Source organism: Pistacia vera, unplaced genomic scaffold (genome assembly GCF_008641045.1).
Source record: "Pistacia vera cultivar Batoury unplaced genomic scaffold, PisVer_v2 Contig347, whole genome shotgun sequence".
NCBI lineage: Eukaryota > Viridiplantae > Streptophyta > Magnoliopsida > Sapindales > Anacardiaceae > Pistacia > Pistacia vera.
The window spans coordinates 1,757,040-1,765,485 of NW_022196165.1; the positions used below are offsets into that span (position 1 = coordinate 1,757,040).

Below are 8,446 nucleotides of genomic sequence, written 5' to 3' on the forward strand. Positions count from 1 at the left end.
ATCCAATGGTCTCTAATTTTCACAAGCCTGGTAACATTATGAAGATTGTCTCTGCCTTTCTCGACACTTCAAGTCAAAGCCAAGTTTCTCCTTGAGAGAACGTTAATGTTGTCCACCAAATAATCAAATACAAAGCTTTTGTATAATGTTGATTTTATGAAATTATATATAAAATAATAAATATTTGAATTTAGGGACTTAAATGAAAAATTGAAGAATTATAAGGATTAAAGGATAATTTGAAAACCGGTTGAAATTATATATAAAATAATAAATATTTGAATTTAGGGACTTAAATGAAAAATTGAAGAATTTTAAGGATTAAAAGATAATTTGAAAATCGGTAACTGAACTGAAAATTTGGTTCGGTTTACATTTGGTTTTTAATTAAAACCGGTCTGATTTTCAGTTTAGATTTTCTCTAAACTGAAAAATTGATTCGGTTTTTGGTTTTGATAATCCGGTTCGATTAACCGGATTATCCACCCCTAGATAATTGAATCTTTCCATCTCTAAGCATTTAAACCTTAGCACCTTTTCTAGAAGATGCCTTGCCTTTTCTCTTTTTATTTTTTGACTAGGCTCATAACTGCAACCCAACAAACAACAAATAAGCCATTCACATTTGGTGTGATTCTGACACAAATTTATTAATTCCCAGCAATTGTTTCACATTTACCCAGAAGTTTCCAAATCATCACAATGTTGTTAAATTCCTAATCTACCCTTCCACATTGCCTATTATTTGCTTTTAACTTTATCTATGTGATCATCAAATTGAGATGGGGCTCAACATTTTCAACGTGCAACAAAAAATTTTGAAACTGGGTTTTCAATAGAAGTGATTTAATCAGGTGGGTTTCGGAAATTTTGAATCGGATCAAGATGAATTTATTAATGAATTAATTGAAAGGAATAATGGGTTTTACATATAATTGACTTTATCTTCCACTATCTGTCAGTGTACTCTTTTTCTCTTGGAAAGATGCGTTACTGCGTTTTGTCACTTTTTGACTTGACTGAGAAATGCAATGTGAATGAGCAATTAATGAACTCTTTCTCTACGTTTCTAATTTCATCATTTTCCTCGGAAGATGCTCCTCTTTTTCTTATTTGTCTTGATTTATTGGACCGTGAACATTGGGATGCGTTTATTACACTACCTTAATTTTCATATGCTTATCATCTGTTATAATTTGGGGATGCGTTTGGATGGGGGTCATTTAAGATTTGTGTCATAATTTTTATTTAATTTTTAAGATTTTTATGTTTAATTTATAAATAATAAAATATTACTAAGATTTTCTAGTTTATAAATAATAAAATATTACTGATTGTAATATCTTTTTGTCTTGGAAGATGCGTTATTGCCTTCGTCTGTAATCTGAATGAGCAATTAATGGGCTCTCATTTCTACCTTCGTCTGCAATCTGAATGAGCAATTAATGAGCTCTTTCTCTACATTTCTAATTTCATCATTTTCCTCGGAAGATGCCCCCCTTTTCTTATTTTTCTTGGCTTATTGGGCCGTTAACATTGGGATGCGTTTATTACACTAACTTAATATCCATACGCCTATCATCTATTATACTTTAGGGATGCGTTTGGATGGGGTCATTTACGATTATTCCGATAATCCACGCTTAATTTTCGAGATTTTTTTATTTGAATTACAACTAATAAAATATTACGATAATCTTTTATTTTAAATAGTATTTATTATTGATAATATAGTTAATAATCAGATTATCTTGTCAAGGGGTGTTATTAAAAAATTATCAAGGTAATTTATTTTTTATACCTATTTTGCCTTTAATTAAATATTATTTCAGACAGAATTACCCTCAAATGTCTACCAAATAATCATTACCCAAATCCCCTACATTTGAGAATTTAGCTAAAACATTTTGGCCAGAAAAAAGTTTAAAAGTTAAAAAAATACCCCTAACCACCTAAGACCACCACCGGCCGATGGCAACAGTCACCATATCGACACACGATCTGTAGGATCTGGCCGGCTATGTGTCGATCCAGCTATTTTCGACTAGATCAAAGGCTAGAAACGACCAAGTCCACGATGACCTGGCTATTTTCAACCTTCAATCTGGTCAGAAACAGCCAGATCATAGCTAAAGATCTAGCCTTTGCATGCCAAGATCTCTGGTCGTTTTACGACCACATCCTTGGCAGTGAAATGACCTTATCATTGCATGACTGGCCATATCCGACCGGTTGTGCACCATTCCAGTGACTATTAATGGTGTCGACAGTGGTGGCCAGATACCGGCAATGGCTTGGGATAGGTGGGGGTGATTTTGCTAAAATTAAAGTTTTACATGGCTAGAGTGCTTTAGCAAAATTTCATATGTAGGGGTTTAAAAGAAATAATAACAAAATAATAACAAAATTAATGTTATATCAATAATTTAAAAGGAGACAATTTAGCAATCTATATAACGTGCCCACTCATTCACCTCCTAACCAAATATATCAATATAACATACCCACCAATTTATTCCAATCTAACCAAACACATTTTCCTAAATATTCCTAATAATCTTCAAGATAATCTATCTTTTAATTAATATAACATTCTAATAATACAATATTCTCTGAACCAAACGCACCCTAAGTGTAATTTTTATTTAAACTATTGACCGCTAGAATAGTTCCTTTTCCTCTCACCAACCATTAATCTTACAAGGCCTATCCATACAAGTACCATATTCATTCATTGATTTATCTACGTGGGTATCTAAACATTGGTCAGATTCAGTTAATTAAAAACTAAAAATTTAAGAATTTTACACTATGCCAACAAAAATCAATTAAAACAACAAATTAAATAAAAAATATATTGCTATGTCCTGCTTCACGTCTTATGATATATTAAAAATATTTGAGTTGAATGTCCAAAACTACAATGGAGACCCTCTGCCCTCTCTTTTGACCGTTAACCCAAATAACCCAGAAAAGGGCGTAAATCCTTTCTTTTTATTTACCAATTTGTAAAAAGAAAAAAATTGATTCAATTTCTTTGTGGAATCATTGGCATATGTGTCTTCCTTTATTTTCCAAACTATAATTTGAGCTTCTATAATCATTCATCCCTAAAAACCAAAATCAAATCAAATTTATATAAAACCAACTCTAACAAACTCTTATTTGGAACAATTAAAAACAGAACCCAAAAACAATGGCAGCTTACAGCATTATTAAAGAGTAATCAACTTCGTTTAAACTGCCCATAAATCCAAACATCACCAACATCATAAATCTTGACTTTATGTTTCATAAATTTTGATGATAAGGAGTGTAAGTGTATTAGGGGGTTAACTTTGATTTTGTATATTTGAGAGACTGTCATGGGAGTAACCCTACATAGCCCCAATGGAAGTTAATGGAGAGGAATATTTTTGTTAATTTAATAATATTTTCAATGCGCTTTTGAAATGTTGAAACCTGAGAGGATGTCTATGTAATTTAATATAATTTCTCCCCAAGTTTTTCTTGAAAAAAATGTTTACCTTTAAGTATCTAAAATAACAATTTACCTCCTATTATTAGTGTTTTAATATAATTTTTATCACCTAAGTAACACACATTACCATTAATCCCTCTAAATTAAACACCAAAACCTCTAACCAATGATGATAACAAAAAAATTGTTATTACAAATACCTTATGAGGAAATTTCAAGAGACCTCAAGGTGAATTTTATTAAATCCAAAACCAAATTATAACATTATGGTTGTGAGATTGTCTAATTAAAAATAAGGGTTTAAACCAATTACCTCCCTAGTGGTTTTCAAAATTGACAAGTTGGTCCCTATGTTATGCGAATTATCCAACCACCTACCTGCCGTTAGTTTTTTCCATAAAATCTAACTGTTCATTGATTTTGACCACTAAATGACAGTATTACCCTAATTTAAAAAAAAAAAAAATTCAAAAGACAAGCCCAAAAATTATGTTAAATTAATAAAAATATATGTATAATCATTAAAAATAAACCAAAAAGTCTTAAAATTATGTTAAATTCATTAAAAAAAGGGGAAAAATTATAAAAAAACCTACCAAGTTCAAAAATTTCTTAAAATCTATATTAATTTTTGGCCTTTTAAATTGTTTGTAAAAAGTTTATGTTCTAGGCAATTTTATTGAATTTTTTATGTTACGTTATTTAAAAATAAAGATTTTTTTATTAATTTTGTGGAAACTCAATTTTAGGAGTAATTTGGTCATTGCATAAATCAATTTGCCACCTCCCTGCAGCCATATCCCACCCACTAGCAATGAAATTTGAATCTTACAATACGGAACCAATATTAACAACAAAAAAAATCAATCAAAATAAATAAAGAATTAATTGATTAAAGCCAATAACAGCAAATTGGGTTTTACATATCTAGTCTTCACCCTCGCTCTTTTTTACATATTAGGCATCTTAAAAAATTGATCAAATGGAGATTCATGGCTGATAATGTGATTAAAAATAATACAAATTGATGCCAACAACCAATTCTACCACCCCATTTCCCCATTGTTTTAGTGCCTCTCTCACTACTAAAACACACATGAGAGCCATCATGTGATGTGATTCCACTTTATTGATTCGGGTCTCTGGACCATCGCTTGACCATGTCACGTGCTCATCACGTTTTTTACAATGAGTCGAGAAACATTTTAAACTCTAGGTTTGGTAATAGTATGATTAGGGGTGTTTAAAACCGATTAACTGATTAATTTTCCTAAACTGAAACCAAACCGGTTAAGGAAAAAACTGGTTTTAAATATCGAAAAACCAATTTTGAATTGGTTTTAATTTAATATTTTATATATTTATTAATTTAATATTTTTATAATATACTGGTTTTTTATTTTATATTTTAATTTAATATTTTTATAATAAAATGGATTATAAAACTAGTTTTGGTTAACCAATTCTCATATTCTCGTAAACCGATTCTCATATTATCGTAAACCATTAACCAAAACCAAACCGATTTTCCGAATAATCGATAACTGATTCCATTCGATTTTTGTATTTTTTTAACACTCCTAAGTATGATAGGTCCCAAGGTTCTACGACATGAATCTTTTTAAAACAATCAATAACGGGGTTTTGTTACAATAGATTGTTGCAATAGCACATCAACATGAAACTTGTAAAACAAAAACGTGAAACTTGTAATATGCACTTTTACATGGTATTATATAGCCACAGCATAGCCATAGAAAGAAAGTAAACTAATTAAGCAAATACAACCAGAGTTTCACACAGAAAACAAGTAACCAAATAGTAGCAGCGTCCAAGAGTAGAAAGAGCAATCAACATCATTTCGCTGCCTAGAAAACCAAACATCACCAACATTAGATAGTAATTACGTTGAATCACAACACAGAAAACATCCGGCAGTAAAAGATTATATAGCAGTAGCCTTCATCTAACATATCTAATTAAATAGTTCAGCAACATAATCCGAATTCCAGGGAAGAAAATCCAGAGAATTTCAGAATGACATCCATCACAATATGTGTCCACTGGCCAGCAAAAAGGTTATCGTTAATGTGTGCACCAGAAACCAAGCAAGACTTAAACAATCACTGTCAATTTTGCAATTCTGAACAAAGCAGGTGGTATTGTCTTCCATTGTTGGTCAGCTTAACTTCTTTCATTACTTGGTTAGCTTCCTCCCACAGCATTGTAATAATCTTGTTAATCCTCTCCCATAAAGAATATCTCCTTATATTATAAACAGTTTGGCGTGTTTTTGCAGCTTTTTGCTTTCCTTTCAGTCATCTGGGAGGGTTGCAAACTGACTAGTATCAGAAAGGGGCAATTACACAATTCAGGAATTGAATGAATAATTCATAAAAAGAATTGTGCGACCTGATGTAACACAATATGCATGGGATGGGCCGCTGCCTCAATTTGGCCTTTTATCCTCATCAGAGGAGAAATTATCAAATGTCCCTCACACTTTGAGGCAATGAGTTTTTTATTTGAAATAAAAAACAGAAGACTATGCCTTCACCAGATGAATGCTTGATATTAAGTAATAATAGCACTTCAAACTGCAGAACATAGAGGGCATGGCATGGATTCACCCAAATATATAGTAATGCAAAAGAAGACAAACCAAATATAATGAACAGTATAAATTGCAGAAAGCTAGCTTCACAAGGCAACAAAAAGTAAACTTTACCTTGAAACCATTGAACTATGATGCAGGACACCACCACAATTATACAGAATACCATAGACAGTTCCAAGATTTGGCATATCTTCAAGATCAGGCAAACAAGAAAACCCCATAAATGATGGAGTGCAAAGCCTTGAATTTCCTCTTCGAGGATTTCCTACCAAAGTAACAAGAAAGATGCTGCGCAGAATCTGCATAAGTCATTTTTTAACACTTTACCACTGGAGGGATATGGGGATGTAAAAGGTTATCCTATCAACTTGTTCCAACCTACTATAATAAGCTCATGGGTTTGAACTTAAGTTACCTTTCATATAAGAAGATTTCAACCTCCAAGTTTCACTCAAGTGCTACTCGCTTCTTTTAGGACCTGCAAGCCTGTGTCAGTTCCATTCAGTAACAAATTTGGAAAACTGTAAAATACAATCAACATCTTACATCAATAATAACAATAAAAACAATAATGGCCTAGCCCTACATTATTTCTACAAGTGAAAAACATTGCAAGATCATTCCCTGCATTATGACTTGAGATCATTATATAATCATTTTCTTTTTGGAACAGAATTCATATTTACATGAAATTTATTGATTAGGCTTCTCTGGAGTTTAAAACTATTAATAATAATTGGGTGATTTTCATGAGCTTTATTAAAAATCCTGATAAGCCAATTAAATCATATAGGACATGTTTAATTCTTCACCCATAAATCATACAGGCAGATAACAAGGTTAAAATGCATTTTTAAAACTGAAAATGCATGGCTAAAAGTAATACATATATGCAGATAACAAAGTTTAATAGAGTATGAGAAACATCCAATGCTGGAAAGAGTTGTTACAAGATTTAACAAGTAATGATTTACTTAATAAGGAAATTGACTTCAATGTTTGAGTCCACTTACTAAACATTATATAGCCTAATAAAAACATCAATAAAAGTTATGCTACCTCATAAAAAACTGAACTAGCAGTTTGCTATCAAATGACATCATATATAAACATTAACACAGGATCAGCCCTCCAAAACAAAAAAGTTAAAAAGATTGTCACTAAAACTCGATATCTTTCATGTATCCACTATATCTTTAACATTTCTCTCCAAACCCTCACTGCCAAAGAACTTATCACTTGTTTTAACTTCATATTACTGGTTCTTATTTTTTTTATTTTTTATTTTTTCCTTTCCCAAAGAGACCAAAAAGACATTGATTTGTCAGGCAACATGATTTTCTCAGTGTAAAGTAATAATCTAAGAGTACTTATGGCTTAGTTTTAATATAAAATAATAATTTTCCATACATCAAGTCTACCGATATTTCTATTTAACATCACATGTGGATGATAGTTGAGTGATACACAATTAACAAATATTAAATAGTTCAACCAATGATTAATGCTAAATTGAAATGAAGAATCAAATAAGTTAAATGAAAAACAAAAAATCAGCAGAAAATAGAAGTATTAACAGTTACCTGATGACATTTGAATCAAAGCCAGATAGATTGGCAGCTTCTCTCAAAGCAGTCCTCCATCTCTGCAATGTTTCTTGTGAACCCTTGAAACGTTTTTCAAACTTAGTAAATGCATCCCCAAAAGTCCCAATCTGATTCCCTACATCTGATGGGTATACACCATAGAAAACAGGAATTACAATCTGACCCTAACTGTCCTTGCATTCAAGGATCTTTACAAGTTCTTCAAGGCACCGTAACGAAGAAGAATACTCTTTTGAGAAAACAATCAAGGAAATCTTTGACCGTTCAATTGCATTAAAAAGAGATGGAGGAGTCTGATCCCCTCTTTTAAGCTCGTCATCAATGAATGTACTGATCATCTTTTGACACAATGCGGCATACAGATGGCTGGCAAAATTATTACAGGTATCCTCATCTCTGAAACTAAGAAAAACATCATAATTTTCTTCAGGAGAAGAGAAAGAAGAAGCAACAGCCATTAACTTACAGTGATGAGAATATTACTTGACATTAACAAAAACGTAAAGAGCTAAACCAAGACATCATATAATTGAGTCTTTGCATCAATCTCTAAGCATTTCAAATTATCTCCTTTCCTAGAAGATGCCTTTCACATCTGGTGTGAGAGGCAACCCCAACAAACAATTAATAAGCCATTCACATCTGGTGTGGTTGTGACACAAATTCATTAATTCACACACAGGAAATTCCTTAGCAAGGGTTCACATTTACCCCTCCTGACACCAAAAAGTTTCCAAATCA

General features: G+C 31.7%; 1 long non-coding RNA gene across 3 annotated transcripts; it reads right to left on the reverse strand.

Moving 5' to 3' along the window:
- Positions 1-5,266: 5,266 nt before the first annotated feature.
- LOC116139140 lies at positions 5,267-8,161 on the reverse strand. 3 transcript variants are annotated; one of them, XR_004129399.1, is made up of 4 exons: positions 7,682-8,161; positions 6,514-6,619; positions 6,210-6,397; positions 5,267-5,823 (listed from the first exon to the last, which is right to left on the reverse strand). It is a non-coding gene; the product is annotated as an uncharacterized LOC116139140 (long non-coding RNA). The 3 variants fall into 3 exon arrangements; XR_004129400.1 differs by having other exon boundaries at positions 5,267-5,803; positions 6,210-6,619; XR_004129398.1 differs by having other exon boundaries at positions 6,210-6,619.
- Between the last annotated feature and the right edge of the window lie 285 nt (positions 8,162-8,446).